The sequence below is a fragment of the Heteronotia binoei genome, chromosome 2 (assembly GCF_032191835.1).
Source record: "Heteronotia binoei isolate CCM8104 ecotype False Entrance Well chromosome 2, APGP_CSIRO_Hbin_v1, whole genome shotgun sequence".
Classification (NCBI taxonomy): domain Eukaryota; kingdom Metazoa; phylum Chordata; class Lepidosauria; order Squamata; family Gekkonidae; genus Heteronotia; species Heteronotia binoei.
This window is the reverse complement of record NC_083224.1, coordinates 34,907,521-34,924,128: the sequence shown is the minus strand read 5'-3', so window position 1 is coordinate 34,924,128 and position 16,608 is coordinate 34,907,521. Positions and strand designations below refer to the sequence as shown.

Genomic DNA, 16,608 nt, shown 5'->3' with positions numbered 1-16,608 from the left:
TGTGTGGAGATCATCTTGGGGGCAGTATTTAAATAATAAACAATCCAGAGATGTGTCTGTGCAGAGCCATTTGGCTCCAGATTTGGGGTTGAACTTTCTCAAGAGTTGAATTGTATTCAGAGCAGGCGCATCTGTATTACAGAAGGCCCTGTTATAGTATCTTCTACTATCACCTGCCAAGATGGCCAGGCAGCAGCTCTGGAGCTTCATATGCTTCCAGAGCAACAGAAAGACAGAAACAATAAAAGGTGGAAACACTAAAGCCTGTATGGTATGTACAGAGAGGCACAGGTTTTCCAAGAGGCACAGAGAACTTTGGCCTTCCCTGGACACCAAGCACTTGTCTGGTACTGGAGATGATAATAACCACATAAAGAACATCTTTAGACTCCAAGTCGAGGTCCTCTTAGACTACAGGAGAGAAGAAATATGAGCATAATTATAGGAAAGGCAAAAGGCTTCATCTTCCTCCATGTTAAGAACAGGGGTGGAATTCTAGCAGGAGCTCCTTTGCATATTAGGTCACACACCCCTGATGTAACCAATCCTCCAAGAGCTTACAAAAAAGAGCCTTGTAAGCTCTTGGAGTATTGGCTGCCTCAGGGGTGTGTGGCCTAATATGCAAAGGAGCTCCTGCTAGAATTCCACCCCTGATAAAGAATATAACTAAACTAATATGGATTGTTCCAGCCTCGGTTGAGAGCAAGATATGGTATATTAAAAGGCTGGTCCAGATTATCTCAAGTTTGCTGTCCCTGAATGGTCCTCCTGAGACACCACCCCATATGATCAAGTAATTTGAGGGTGTATCAGTCATAATTCTTCTTTGCAGCCATAATTCTTTGCTGTGGAATTCTGAATTCCATGCAACTGAGATAATAACTCTGCTGTTGTTTATATCAGGCATTGCCAATTGGCTGAACACCTCTTTTTCTGCTGTTTATAGACCTGCTAGGTTTTTAGTTAAGTTGTGATAAAATGGTTTCCTACTCAGGAGAGAAAGGGAATTGTTTTCAACAGTTGTGGGAGACTAGTAGTGGGCTGAAACTCCTGTGCTTGAGTCATAATTTGATTACACATTGGGAGCAGTAATCTTGACAAAACACTCACTCTACGGTGTGTGTTTTGAATGGATTTAAAATATTTTGTGCATCAATTCTTTCACCACCGCTTGAAATCTCTGCTTTGGGTGTGAAACAAGGCACTATTAATATATGAACATATGAAGCTGCCTTATACTGAATCAGACCCTTGGTCCATCAAAGTCAGTATTTTCTACTCAGACTGGCAGGGGCTCTCCAGAGTCTCAAACTGAGGTTTTTCACACCTACTTGCCTGGACCCTTTTTAATTGGAGATGCTGGGGATTGAACCTGGGACCTTCTGCTTACCAAGCAGATACTCTACCACTGAGCCACCATCCCGCCTCATATGGAATAAAGCAGGAGTCAAGTCACACCTTTAAGACCAATCAATTTTTATTTAGAACGTAAGCTTTTGTGTGCTCTTATGAACATTTCATCAGACGAGGAATCCAGCACAGTGAGCAAAGCCATACATAGCAGAGCAGAGCCATTGCCCCCCAAGGTCAAAATAAAGAGTCAGACACAATGCATTGGAATAAAATTGAGCCACTTTATTAACTAACAGCATAAACAGCAAGGGCACCCCACCAGCGGCCTGGCCAGGGCTAGGGGTCATCGCGACAGCTCCCCTGCCATTAACGGGTGAGAGACCCAGCCCCCCAGCCGGAGCTGAGTGACTCAGCTCCCTCCAGGCAGGCCCAGCAGGGAGGCACGCACCAGAGGGCCCAAAACCCAGACGCATGTCTTGCCAGAAAGGCACCCTCGAGCCGAGCCTCCTGGACAGTCTGCAATCTCCAAACCTGGGTCTCCAAACCCCAGGTTGTTCATGCCAGACCCCAAATTCCCCAAAAGGGGGATGCTTCGCAGTCCTCCCCTAGCCGCATAGTATCCTAAACCCCAAAAACCTGCCACTACTAAGGCCAAGTCTCTACTTAGGGCTTAGCACCCACCCGGAGGCCCAAAGCCACCCGCAACCCTTACTGCAAATCTCTCAGGAAAAGCATATTACCCTTTTCCGAGAGATGGACCCCATCCCCCCTGTAGAGGTCAGGAAATTTCACCGAAATGTCCGGATGGGGCAAAAAGTGGCCCAACCCCCCTTCCAGCACCTTTTTAATCTCCTTGTTAGCCTTATACCTGGCCCTCTCTATAGCTGCAGGGTCCAGAGCACAATGCCACACCAGGCGGGGCAGCATGACTGACCACACAATGATGGGCCCCAGCCATCGCTCCCAAATGTGCTGGAAATCATCACGAGCTTGCCAAACTAAGTCTTTGCCCTTCAATAACTCCAGATCATTACCTCCCAGGTGAACCATTAAGATCTGAGGAGGAGGACCCGCTCTACCATTAAACAATAAAGGCAGCAGGCCCGGCCACTGAAGGCCCCGGCGTCCCTGCCCTTCAATAACAGTATGCTGGCTGAGTCCCAGCTGAGAGCCAGCCGCGGTTCTCCGTGCCTGAAGAGCGGCCCAAAACATGTGGCTATGGCCGCAGATGAGAACTCAGCTCCGGTTTTTCTGGCCAGGAACAGCAGCATCTAAAGAGAAAAAACAGTTAACACAAACAGAACCAATAACATTCCAACCCCCGATGCACTCATGGCCTGAAAAAAGGTCGCACATATGCCTTATAGGCTGATGAACACCACCGGCCCAACCTCTGAATAGAGGTGGAAGGATACCCCATAGTGGCCGCCGTAGAAGCCGCCCCGATTCTAAAGGAGTGGGTCCCAAACCGCACTCCTGACAACCCCAGCTCACCCAAAGCCTGGGATGTCACTGCCCAAAACTGGTGTCTCATTAATGGGTTACCATCCAAATGTATAAACAAAAACCCATCCTTGGGCCCCCTGACTGCTAAATAAGCAGCCAACGCGGTAACAGGACACAGCTCAAGCTCTGAACAACTACCAAGCTTGAGCACAGTACCCCGCTGTAACTGATCCGTCTTGGAACGATGGACAGTAATGATTGCCTTACCCCCAGACAGCTGCAAATCCCCCAACCGCAGAACCCTACCAGAGACGTCATTCCTAGACTGAGCTACAAGCTCACTCACCCTAAGAGCCCCGAAAAAGGCTAACAAGGACATAGCGTGAAACAAACATGCCTCGAAAGGTGAAGCACACACCACGTCCCATACCCTCTTCAAACCACGCAGAATCGACGGAGACACAGGATTCCGCGTATCAACCCTGGGACTGGCCTCTCTAGACCACCCCTCCAACAACTTTCGCAGACGGAAGTCCGCTGTATCCTCCCTATAACCCAGCGCCTTGCTGGCAAAAGCCAGAGCAGACAAGTGCCCCCTAATGGATCACACTGCCAACCTCTTACCTCTCAGTGACACACAGAAATGGAGCAATTCCTCCACCGAAAGGTGCCAAACCCTGCGATACCCTACCTCAGCCCTAAAGTCTTCAAACTGCCTCACAGCCCGTTCGTAAGACTTCTGAGTGCTAGGCGCAATGGCTAGGCCTATCGCTCTGCAGGCTTCGGCTCTCCAATCAGTCATAGCTCCTGGGGCATTGGCACCAGCTCTCCGTCTGCCTCCGCGGCCAGCTGACGAAATCTCCCCATCTGTTTACGAGATAGAGCGTCAGCCACCCTGTTACTTACCCCAGGAACATGTTTGGCTAAAAACAAAATATTAAGCTGCAAACAACGCAGAGTGAAGGCCCTCACCAATCTCATGACCCACCCAGATTTGGATGAGAGGGAATTAATGACATGGACTACCGCCATATTATCACACCAAAAATGAACGGTGTGATTGGCCATATCCTTCCTCCACAGCCAAACCGCAACTAAAATGGGAAAGAACTCGAGAAACGAGAGATCCCGGTCCACTCCTACCCGTGCCCACAAGTCAAAGCTGGTGTACTTGACAGAGCATACGTGCTCCAGAATCCCATCGTTCACAGACCTTCCCCTAGGAAAAGACAAATGGTGAATCAAACGAAATTCACCAGGCATCTTTTTAGGCACCACACCCAAAGGAGAGATTCTAAGAGTACTCACTGGAGGATGCGCAAAGGGACCCAAAATCCTTCTCCTTGGCGATCTTGTCCCTAACAACCTGTTCCAAACCCTGCACTGACTTAAGGTTACCAGACATAAACTGAACACGAGACCCCTGGAAAGGGATCCTAAAACCGAACTTAAAGCCTTCTAACAACTACAAACTATCAACCCTTCTAGGATACCTTGCCAGCCACCGCTCAAGCAGTCCCACTCTTATCGGGCTGGGTCCCTTTCTTAGCCAGAAAGGTTCCTCCACCACCACCCCGGGCTTCTTTGCATTCTTACACCCCCGGGCTTTAGGGCAGCTGTCAAATGAGTGGGATCCCCTGCACATGGGGCACTCGTGCTTAAACTGGCACGCTTTCCTGTTGCAGACCCAAGGGATCCAAACTCCCAGCAGAGGAAGCAGGGTTGAACCACCTGCCCCGCTGCACTGCGGGGAGAGCCTGATGAAGCGGAAACCGCTGAGGACGACCTACTTACCAAGTGACCGCTATCAGAGCGATTACCCATATTAGGCCTAGCCGGGGACATCACCTGCAGCCAAAGCTGCTGATGGATCCGCTCCCACTGCAGAGACGGATACAGGGCAGCCCTCATTCTAAATTCCTGGTCATATTGCAACCAGGCTGGACCACTAAAGTCCATATAGCCTTTATAAATTATGTCCAGGTACTGGAACAAGGCCGCTGCCCGCCACGGCTGGGCCCTGGCAATCACCCCAGCATAAATACAGAACCCAGGAAGCCAATTAGCCCAGGTCCTGTCTACCTTTCGCTTTTTTAACTTCTCTTTCTCCTTTTCGTCTAAATCTTCCTTGTCCTTCTTATCTAACTCACGATAGAGAAGAGAAAAAATGTCCACACATTCTCCCTTTAAAATTTTCTCCCTGGTGGCCCGTAGCAAATGATCCCCGAGCAGCAAAGCAACCTCCCCAAAGGGCAAGGCTGCAAAAGGCACCATCCCATACGGAGAAGGTGCCCCTATAACAGGACCCGCCAAGTTCATCTGCCCTGCAGCTGGACACGCCCAAGGAATACCCTGTCCACCTGGCCATGCCCAATTTTGTGGTAATTCCGCCCCAGAAGAAGCAGGCACCCCTGAGTGCACCCCTGACGTACCCTGCCCGGCTGCCGAAGCAGGCCCCCATGTTCCCCATGGCCAAACCTGCCCGGACCCAAATTGCCAGGTATTACCAAACCTACCTCCAAATCCAGCAGGCACCAATGGCAAACTGCCACCGGACGTCTCAGCCACTGCCACCGAACCCGCATCAAGACCACAGGGACCGCCATCCCTGCCAGGCACAACTCCACCAGACCTGCCCTCAAGAATAGACAGTCTGGTGAGAATATTAGCCTGCCTCGCCTTTTTAGATTGCTTTCCGCTTCCCCCCCCCCCTTAGAGAAGGGACACCCGTCACCTGCTCCAGCGCCTTCAACCTGCTTCAAATATTAGAATCCACCGCTGCTTCACCCTCCTCATCCGAAGAAGATGACGGGGGAGGTGGCCTTCTAGCAGGTACAGTAGATGGCCTAGGTGCAGGCTTCTTGCCTTTAGGCTTACCTGAGCCCTTACCCCCAGCCATCTTTTACAGGATTAACTGAACACTTCTAAAATGGCCGCCACCCTCCTCCAGTCAGGAGGGACTTAAAATGTCTGCCCAACTGCCTCTCTCCCTTATCCTTCCCCTTCCAGGGACCTAAAATGGCTGCCACTCAAGCAGCAACTCCAACTACAAACTGTAATAAAAAGAAGACCCCACTGCAGCCTCCCAAAATGGCTGCCGCTCTTTCAGCAAGAAAGAGCCACAAGATGGCCGCCCTCCAATGCCTTCAATGGCTCATTCACCTCCAAGCAGGGGCATAAAATGGACGCCACCCCCTTCTCCCCAGAGACGAAATTACCAGGAAACAGCAATGGCCCCCTATCAGCCCACTAATACTGGCAGCAGCTCTCCAGAGTCTCAGGCTGATGCCTTCACACTACCTGCCTGAACCCTTTTCTAGCTGGAGATGCCAGGGACTGAACCTGAGACAATCTGCCTACCAAGCAGATACTCTACAAGCAGATGTTCTACCACTGAGCCTGTCTCTCCCAGGCCGTCAGTTTCCTGATAAAATAGTGGGGGGGACAGACCACCCCCACTCCCAAGTAAAGCCCCCCCAGCCTTTTCTAGCTGGAGATGCCAGGGACTGAACCTGAGACAATCTGCCTACCAAGCAGATGCTCTACCACTGAACCCCTGTCTCTCCCAGGCCATCTGTTTCCTGATAAAATAGGGGGGGGGGACAGACCACCCCCACTCCCAAGTAAAGCTCCCCCCAGTCAAAACCCAGCACAGATACCTATCTAAAGGAAGGCCAGCATGTACAGAAGGCCAGAGCTGCAATAAAAGGGGGGGAGGGAAACGCAAATGGAAAAAAACTCCCTGGCTAAAACAACGCTGTCTGACGCTCCTCAGCACGACTGGGAAGCCCTCGACGCTGCGCCAAGCCCCGACCACAATGACACTCCGAAGATGAAGCTGATCAACGACAGAATGCCAAGAGGGGAACGTGGAGCTAGCCGTTAGAGCGGCTAGACCCCACCCCTCACATTGCGCGCCCAAACGGGCGACTTCTGACTCCTCCCTCCCAGGGAGGCAAACAGCGCAGAAGCAGCCTAGCAGCTACGCTGCAGGCTGCAAGCTTCCGCTAATAGCTGGGAGGCAGTGGCCCAGAATGCAACATGGTACAGATTTAAGAACCAATGACAGTGAAGTAAAATTATCTGGTAGGCAGTGGTTTAGAATATAAAATGGTACAATGACAGAATAGTAAAATTAACAAATTGAGCAAACCTTTGATCTGAGTAGCATGAGCATGCGAAAGCAACAAAACAGTAGTATGTCAAAATTTGAGATTGTCTGTCAATGACGATGGGAGATGGGTTCAATATATGTAGTGGGATAAGCAACCAAAGTCCCTGTTTGAGTGTGTCAATACAGCTAAAAGAGAAATACATTGGATAGTGATGTTCTTGTCCACCTAATTTACTTTTTAACATGTAAATATAATTCTAGTTTGCCACATTTTGCTCACATTTTGACATATTACTGTTTTGTTGCTTTCGCATGCTCATGCTACTCAGATCAAAGGTTTGCTCAATTTGTTATTTTTACTATTCTGTCATTGTACCATTTTACATTCTAAACAACTGCCTACCAGATAATTTTACTTCACTGTCATTGGTTCTTAAATCTGTACCATGTTGCATTCTGGGCCACTGCCTCCCAGCTATGTATGGTTCTGCTCAGCTATGTTTGGCTTTGCTTACTGTGCTGAATTCCTCCTCTGATGAAGTGTGCTTAAGAGCACATGAAAGCTTACGTTCTAAATAAAAATCAGTTGGTCTTAAAGGTGCAACTAGACTCCTGCTTTGTTCAACTGCCTCAGACCAAGACGGCTGCCCACTTGGATCTATCCATATGGAATAAAGTCATATGGTTCCTCCTCCTTGACCACTGCCTGGCCCTGCCCCCTCCAAAAAACCGGAAAAATCCTTACAATGCTTATGTTGTGGTGTTTGTTCTGTTTGCCAATATATTGGATGATTACTGACCAAAAAAATCTTTCCACACACAAACATTTGCCCATCCCCATCCCGTAGTCACCCTGTCCTCCCGCGGCTGCAGAGCGGCTCAAAAAGCTACCACTGTCAAAGTGGTAGCAAATATTTGAGCCACATGGCAGTCTTCTCCTCAGTCTGTAAGCAGAAGGGCGCAAGTGAGGCGCCTTGGTGGTGTGAAACCGCCAAGCTCCCCCAAGCCATTTCCGGCTTTTTTTTTTTTTTTATAAACCTTGCCAGAGTGCTTGAGCTCATGAGCGCACAAGTGCTTGGGGGAGAAAAAGAGCAATCTGCTTCTGAGGCACCTCCCCGTCTGAACGCTCCAAGTCACTTTGCAGATGGGAGGGGGCCGCCTCACTGGGGAGCATGTGGAGGCTTCAGGGCTGCTCTTTTTGAGCTGGACGGATTTGGAACACCTCCCATCCACCCTAAACTGCCCATCTGTTATCACCCATTGAGTGTTTTAAATTGGATCACAAATATCTTGTGCATACTTGAGAACTAAGTTTGAGACTAGTAGCATCTTTAAGTTCAACAAAAGTTTAGACAGATTCATGGAGGACAGGTCTGTCAATGGCTACTAGTCATGTTGACTAAAGGACACTTCTGTGTTCGTGTATATGCACACTTCTTCAGATATAAGACTTCCCCAATCATTACACGTAGGTAGTGAGAGGGTTAGCTGTCAGGAGGGGCTAATTACTCTGGATAGTGGAACCACAAGGCTTAACAGAGAGATCAGGTTCTTATCTCACTACACATGCAAAGTAACTCAGTTCTCGCTTATACCCAGAAATAAACTTCGTTGCTCTTAAAAGTGCCACTGGACTCAAGCTTAGTTCTCACACCTGTTTGTTAACTCTTGTGTTATCTGTATGCTACTTTGCTGCTAGTCACAGGTCATACCAGTTGCTTTAATCCAATCTCATAACTCAGATTGGATAACTACTCAGGTAGTTATGCATCTTGACTCTAGTCTTTCCTGGCAACTAACCTTCTCTCTGCCAACTGAGAGCCAGTTTGGTGTAGTGGTTAAGTGCACGGACTTTTATCTGGGAGAACTGGGTTTGATTTCCCACTCCTCCACTTGCACCTGCTGGCATGGCCTTGGGTCAGCCATAGCTCTGGCAGGAATTGTCCTTGAAAGGGCAGCTTCTGGGAGAGCTTTCTCAGCCCCACCCACCTCACAGGGTGTCTGTTGTGGGGAGAGAAGATATTTATTTATTTATTTATTTATTACTTTGCATTTATATCCCGCCCTCTCCGCAAGCGGACTCAGGGCGGCTTACAGTATCATAAAAACAATCAATTCCATAAAACATATAAAACCATAATACATTTATCAGTTTAAAACTATTACGCTATCTCAATTCAGTCTGGCGGTATTCGGTTCTGACTATGACCACCAGCTTCTGTAGGATGTCCGGTGGCAGCCCATTTTCAGTCAACCAGAAAAGCCTGTCTAAACAGTTCGGTCTTACAGGCCCTGCGGAACGCCGACAAATCCCGCAGGGCCCTTATAGCTTCTGGGAGGGTGTTCCAGAGTTCTGGTGCTGCCACCGAGAAGGCCCTAGATCTTGTTGCGCATAGCCTGGCTTCTTTTGGGCCAGGGGCAGACAGCAGATTTTTTGTCCCTGATCGCAGTGCTCTCTGGGGGATATATGGGGAAAGGCGGTCCCGTAGATAGGCAAGTCCCTGACCATAAAGGGCTTTAAAGGTTAATACCAACACCTTGAAGCGAACTCGGAACACAACAGGCAACCAGTGCAGCTCTCTCAGCACTGGCCGAATGTGCTCCCGTCGTGGTAGCCCCATTAACAGCCGTGCTGTAGCGTTCTGCACTAGTTGTAGTCTCCGGGTTAGCGTCAGGGGTAGCCCCATGTAGAGAGCATTACAGTGATCTATTCTTGAGGTGACCGTAGCATGGATTACCGTCGCTAGGTCGCTGCGGTCCAGGTAAGGGGCCAGCTGCCATGCTTGCCGAAGATGGAAAAAGGCAGATCTAACAGTGGCTGTCACCTGAGCCTCCATTGTAAGGGAGGACTCAAGGAGCACGCCTAAGCTCTTGACCTTGGGGACCGGTATTAGTGGCACCCCATCAAGGGCCGGCAGCTGGATCTCTCTCCCCGGACCGCCCCGACCCAGGTAGAGAACCTCCGTCTTCGTCGGATTCAATTTCAGCCGACTCAGTCTGAGCCAGGAGGCCACGGCTTGTAATGCCAAGTCTAGATTTTCCAGGGTACAGTCAGACTGGCCACCCATCATTAGGTAGAGCTGGGTGTCATCCGCATATTGATGGCAACCCAGTCCATACCTCCTGACAATCTGGGCAAGGGGGCGCATATAGATATTAAATAGCATCGGGGATAGGACCGCTCCCTGCGGCACCCCGCAATATAGGCGATTGTAAGCCACTCTGAGTCTCTGATTCAGAGAGAAGGGTGGGGTATAAATCTGCAGTCTTCTTCTTCTTCTTCTTCTATATATAATGGCTGAAGAAGACTTTTTTTATGTATCTGAAAAAGTGTGCATACAAACAAAAGCTTATACCCAGAATTAAATGCTGTTGGTCTTAAAGGTGCCACTGGACTCCAACTTCATTCTGTTGCTTCAGGCCAACATGGCTACCCACCTGAATCTATACTTGAGGTTCATTTGTAAGGGAACATATTGCATTGCCAAGATAACTATGTGAGGTTCTGTGTACATCATGTACCTTAGTTGCCCCATGATTCTGAGCATGCCCTAACAGTAACTTCCAAATGACTGTCCCCAGATGTGGAGGTGCAAATGCAGTGCATAAATTGGAAAGTTCCCTCTAAGCTGAGTTAGTGTGAGCTAGCTCACAGATCTTTAGCCTCCAGCTCACATATGTTTGTCTTAGCTCAGGAAAAATGGTCCCAGAGCACAATAATTTATGCAGTAGCTCACAACTTTATGCAGTAGCTCACAAAAGGAAGCCCGTTTGAAATCTACTAGGGATAGGGCCTTCTCTGTAATGGCCCCTTCCTGGTGGAACCAGCTGCCCAAAGAGGTAAGGGCCCTGCGGGATCTCGCTCAATTCCGCAGGGCCTGTAAGACAGTCCTCTTCCGGCTGGCTTACAACTAACCGGCACTTGAAACTTGATACTGAGTGTAGTTTTTATAAGATTGCTGTATGTTTTTAATGTTTTAACTATGTAAATTATGTGAAATGTTTAATTCTAACTATGTAAACTGTGTGGAATGTGTAAATTCTTATATTCTTATGTTAGATTTTATATGCTGTAAGCTGCCCCGAGCCACCTGGTGGGAAGGGCGGGATACAAATTACAAATAAACTAAACTAAACTAAACAACTTTAATGCCAGTAGCTCACAAAGTAGAATTTTTTGCTCACAAGACTCTGCAGCTTAGAAGGAACACTGCTGGAAACCATCTCGTTTTCCAATGATGCATGCCCTGTCTCGAAATGTGGCTTGCCAGGAATGCAATGCATACATTGGTCATGGCTACTAGCCGGCTGCCTAGTGCAAACTGTGCAGATGTAACACTAGCACTGAAAGTCAAAATATGGTTAATTTGAACTTGTGATTGTACTAACCATTCAAGAGAATGGACGTTAATGGGGGGGGGAAGCATTTTAAACACTGTAAGGTTCATTTTCAAGCATGGGATTTGTGAAGAACACAGGATCAGTAGCTCAGTTTACAGGTTACACTGAACACATGTACAGTCTAGCCCTCTTTGCATGTTACATTGAACACATACATCATGCACACAGTGTTTCCTCTAAGCTGAGCTAGTGTGAGCTCACACATTTTTGCCTTAGCTCAGGAAAAATGGCTCCAGAGCAAATACATATGTCTGTAAGAAGGAGCCAACATGCTTCACTTTACAAATGAAACTGGGGACCAGTACCTGGATAAATGTGCAGTCTCAGTCACATATTCACCTGCACATGCATTGAATAGAACATGAAAATCAACACATGTATAAAGAAAATTAAAGTGTATACTTTAAATAAGAATATAAGAAGAGCCCTGCTGGATCAGACCAGTGGTTCATCTAGCCCTGCATCCTTTTCGCATAGTGGCCCACTGGTTCCTCTGGAGGTCCAACAACAGTGCACAGAGGCCAAGGCCTTCCTCTCATATTGCTTCCTGGCACTGGTATTCAGAAATGTATTGTGTCTGAACATAGAAGTGTCCTTCAGTCAACATGACCAGTAGCCATTGATAGACCTATCCTCCATGAATCTGTCTAATCTTTTAAAGTTATCTATATCTATCACCATCACTACATCCTCTGACAGCCAATTCCACATTTTAATCAGTTGCTGCATAAAAATTCTGTCTGCATTTGCTGTAATTTATGAAGAGGATTCCATGTATAGTATACACATGCTTTTTTATAATGCGCTGAGTAATTATCGTGTTACCTTCAATGCACGTACAGCGGAACAGGTGATGTAAACCACACATTGAACCAGGTAGTGGTCTCTGGTTTAAGGTATATAAGTGAACATAAGAACATAAGAACATAAGAGAAGCCATGTTGGATCAGGCCAACGGCCCATCAAGTCCAACACTCTGTGTCACACAGTGGCAAAAAATGTTATATACACACATACACTGTGGCTAATAGCCACTGATGGACCTGTGCTCCATATTTTTATCTAAACCCCTCTTGAAGGTGGCTATACTTGTGGCCGCCACCACCTCCTGTGGCAGTGAATTCCACATGTTAATCACCCTTTGGGTGAAGAAGTACTTCCTTTTATCTGTTTTAACCTGTCTGCTCAGCAATTTCATCGAATGCCCACGAGTTCTTGTATTGTGAGAAAGGGAGAAAAGTACTTCTTTCTCTACTTTCTCCATTCCATGCATTATCTTGTAAACCTCTATCATGTCACCCCGCAGTCGACGTTTCTCCAAGCTAAAGAGTCCCAAGCGTTTCAACCTTTCTTCATAGGGAAAGTGCTCCAGCCCTTTAATCATTCTAGTTGCCCTTCTCTGCACCTTCTCTAAAGCTATAATATCCTTTTTGAGGTGCGGCGACCAGAACTGCACACAGTACTCCAAATGAGACCGCACCATCGATTTATACAGGGGCATTATGATACTGGCTGATTTGTTTTCAATTCCCTTCCTAATAATTCCCAGCATGGCATTGGCCTTTTTTATTGCAAACGCACACTGTCTTGACACTTTCAGTGAGTTATCTATCATGACCCCAAGATCTCTCTCTTGATCAGTCTCTGCCAGTTCACACCCCATCAACTTGTATTTGTAGCTGGGATTCTTAGCCCCAATGTGCATTACTTTGCACTTGGCCACATTGAACCGCATCTGCCACGTTGACGCCCACTCACCCAGCCTCAACAGATCCCTTTGGAGTTCCTCACAATCCTCTCTGGTTCTCACCACCCTGAACAATTTAGTGTCATCCGCAAACTTGGCCACTTCACTGCTCACTCCCAACTCTAAATGTCCGCCATGTATGATAAAATGTCCCCTTGTGATGATTACATTTCCAACACAAACAAAAAGTACTTTTATACTTGCTAGACAATTTCCCTGGCAACTTATACCAACGATATATCATTTTGTACAAATGACAGCCATGTTATTGCTGGAATGTATAACCTTTAATTGAAATTTGAAACTGACAAAGAACAAGTTAAAGAATGTATGGAAAATGGACAAAAATTCTGGTCATTATTAGAGTTATGAAACTCACAGCTATGTGTGAGCTACTTGGGCTTATTGAGAATGACATTAATGTATTATAACATCTATGGAGAATAACTTTTTTTCTATTCTATGGTCTTGATTGCTAAATGCTTTATGTTAGGAGACTGTGTAACTTTGTCAATACTATCAAAGATTTCAGGTTTTCACGGCTGGTAACATCATTAATGTTTGTAGAATCTTTTGGGCTCAAGTGCCATGTTCTACTGGAGAAAGTTTTTCTTCCAGACGTTTCGTTCTCGGCTGCGGAGAACATCCTCAGTGGCGTTGCAGCCGGAGCAGGCGCTCTGACCTTCTTGGCTGCTGTGCATTGAGTGAGGCCAGGGCTGCTGGAGAGCTGCTATGAACAATCAGCACAGTCAACAACCATCTTCCTTTTCTTCACACCCCTTCCAACCCTCCCAGCAATTAACAAAGAACAATGGTCACACTCAACAGCCAGTTTCCTTATCACTACCCTTCCAGGAAACCCCACCAAACAATGGGCACATCCAGCCTAGAAATAGCAGTTCTCCAGCAGCCCTGGCCTCACTCAATACACAGCAGCCAAGAAGGTCAGACCGCCTGCTCCGGCTGCAACGCCACTGAGGATGTTCTCCACAGCCGAGAACGAAATGTCTGGATGAAAAACTTTCTCCAGTAGAACACGGCACTTGAGCCCGAAAGATTCTACAAACCCTAATTTGTCAATACTTTTTTTCCTTTTTACCCTATGCCCCGTTTCCGTTCTCTAACTCTATTTCTGAAACTTTCATAAAATATATTAACATAAAAACTTTGATCATTACATATGTATTGAACAATGGGAATGTATGTAGACAAAGAGTTTGAAATTTATGCTCTAATATTAAGGAGAATAATGCAGCTACTCTTCTAATGTACACCAACATTCAGATGAAAAGGCTTGAGTTTGTATAGATTCCCAGGGTGGAATCTGGGTGGCACTCTGATGGTAACAACGTAGTTATCATTGTCTAAAAGATATAATATCCAGGCTGAATTTTCTGCACTTCCCAGGAGCCAAGTTTCACCTTTAAGACCAACAAAGTATTAATCAGAATGTAAGCTTTCGTGTGTGCATGCACACTTCTTCAGACAAGGAATCAGGTTCAGTGAGCAGAGCTACATATTGCTGGTAGGCAGTGGTTTAGAATACAAAATGGTACAAATTTAAAATCCAATGACAGAATAGTAAAATTAACAAATTGAGCAAACCTCATCTGAAGACGTGTGCATGCACACACGAAAGCTTACATTCTGAACAAAACTTTGTTGGTCTTAAAGGTGCAACTTGACTCCTACTTTGTCTACTGCTTCAGACCAACACGGCTGCCCACTTGGATCTTTCTGCACTTCTGTCAGCGGAAAAGAAATTTCCTGACTCTCCCACTCCCCCTATAGCCTATTGCTGTTCCCAAAGCACTGTTCTTGGGGGACAGAAGACTGTCAGGAATGACATGAAAGGTAAATTGGTGGCCTGCAGCAGGAAGGAGGGGAATTGGCGGAAATTGCACCTCCCCTTCTGTTAGGGGAAAATCAAGTCTGCGTCCAATACATATTTTGTCCTTTTCAACTCCGCTAGAGTTTTTTCTTTTCTTTTCTTTTTTAAAAAAAACCTTCCTACTTTCTGTGGGCCTCCGTGGTGATTCGGTCTTCCTCTGGAATGAGCGCATGACACTGCCCTGGTCAGCTCTTTCCAGTTAGGGGGAGAAAAACCACAACAGACCCAAACTTGATTTCCTGTTGGGGTGAGCCATACATCACTGCGGTTCCCATCTGTGCTGTTTGTCTGTGACAGAATGACAGGTGTCATTTATCACTGGCGCTTGTGGAAGCTGTGGGAAGAGGGATTGAAATTTTTTCTGGAAGCAGTCAGTGTCTACTGCCTGCCAGATCATTAAAAAGGGGGCTTTCCAAAGAAAGCTGTGTGTAATGTGATTGCACTTACTGTCAATGACAGGCTGAGAAAAAGAAGAAACATTTTAAAGAGAGAGAGAGAGCGCACACAAGCCAAAGTTTTTGCCAGGGGCATTTAAAGAGACAGTGTGACAAATGCAGAAATCCTTTTGTGAGGAGGGGGAAAGGGGAGTTATTGGGGGAGATGTTCCTCTTTCCGTATGCAAATGTAGAGATTTCCTCTGGGGTGCCAGCAAAGGAACTCAAACAGGAAACTCCTTTCTTTCACATTCCCCATATTATTTAGGGCGCCGTAACAGACTTTGCCCTTTCTATGTGGGGGGGGGGCATGTATGCCTTTCAGTAAAACAACTCAAAAAGTGCAGCGGGAAGTTAGCAGGAACAGGAAAAGCTCTTTGGTCTGCAGCTGAAACGCCTAATAAATCAAAGGGCAGAGCTGGAGTCCTGATACAAGGCCCCTTTTCAAAGACGCGTTTACGACATCCTGTTTGCATAAGGACTTTGACCAAAAGCGCCATCACATCTTAATTTCAACACCTTCCGTTCTGTCTTGGGCGGGCAGGGGGCTGAAGGTTCTAACTTTAGAAAACTTTATTTTTTTAACCCGATACTCTCCCCCTCCCCCCCCCCCCGCACCCAACATCATGCTGCAAGTTTCTTTGATTACAGCAGACCATAACTGGGATACACTTGGCCTCTACCCCAATGAAATGACAGTGGCAAAAATAGGGGTGCCAATTAGGGGGCAGTTCTTCTGCACAAGTCCTCACTGCAATGAACAAAGACTTCACAAGAGTATTTCCCATACATTTCTTTCAGAGATCTTCCTCCTATCTGGAGTTTTGAGCTCTTTAGACCTGTGGCCCACCGGTATGATGCTCATTTTGGACATTGTCTAGCAGAAAATAGAGAGCCAAATATTTTGACAACCCAGAAGAGCAGTGGAGTATAATTCATCTTCTCTCTCTCTCTCTCTCTCTCTCTCTCTCTCTTGTTTCAGTAGCAGAAAACCCTGTAGCACATTACCATAGAACAGTCCCACCCCCTCCAAAAACCAGCATCAATTTCTACTTATCTGAATACTAGATTATTTAAAGTGCTTTTAAGCAGTCTCTTTACGCACCCCCCCCCCAAGAAGCCACATCTCACAACAAGAAAACATTTTTAAAAAAACTGTCAAAGAAGTTCTGCTTGCACGTTCCTAATGCGCAATGGAAGAAGTCAACTTGTGTTGACCTCA

The 16,608-nt window shown here is 46.9% G+C and overlaps 1 protein-coding gene across 1 annotated transcript in view; it reads left to right on the top strand.

Moving 5' to 3' along the window:
• Nucleotides 1-16,608, top strand: part of TSHZ2 (teashirt zinc finger homeobox 2) — a 503,002-nt gene that overhangs the window by 184,082 nt on the left and 302,312 nt on the right. The gene's annotated exons all lie outside the window — the stretch shown is intronic.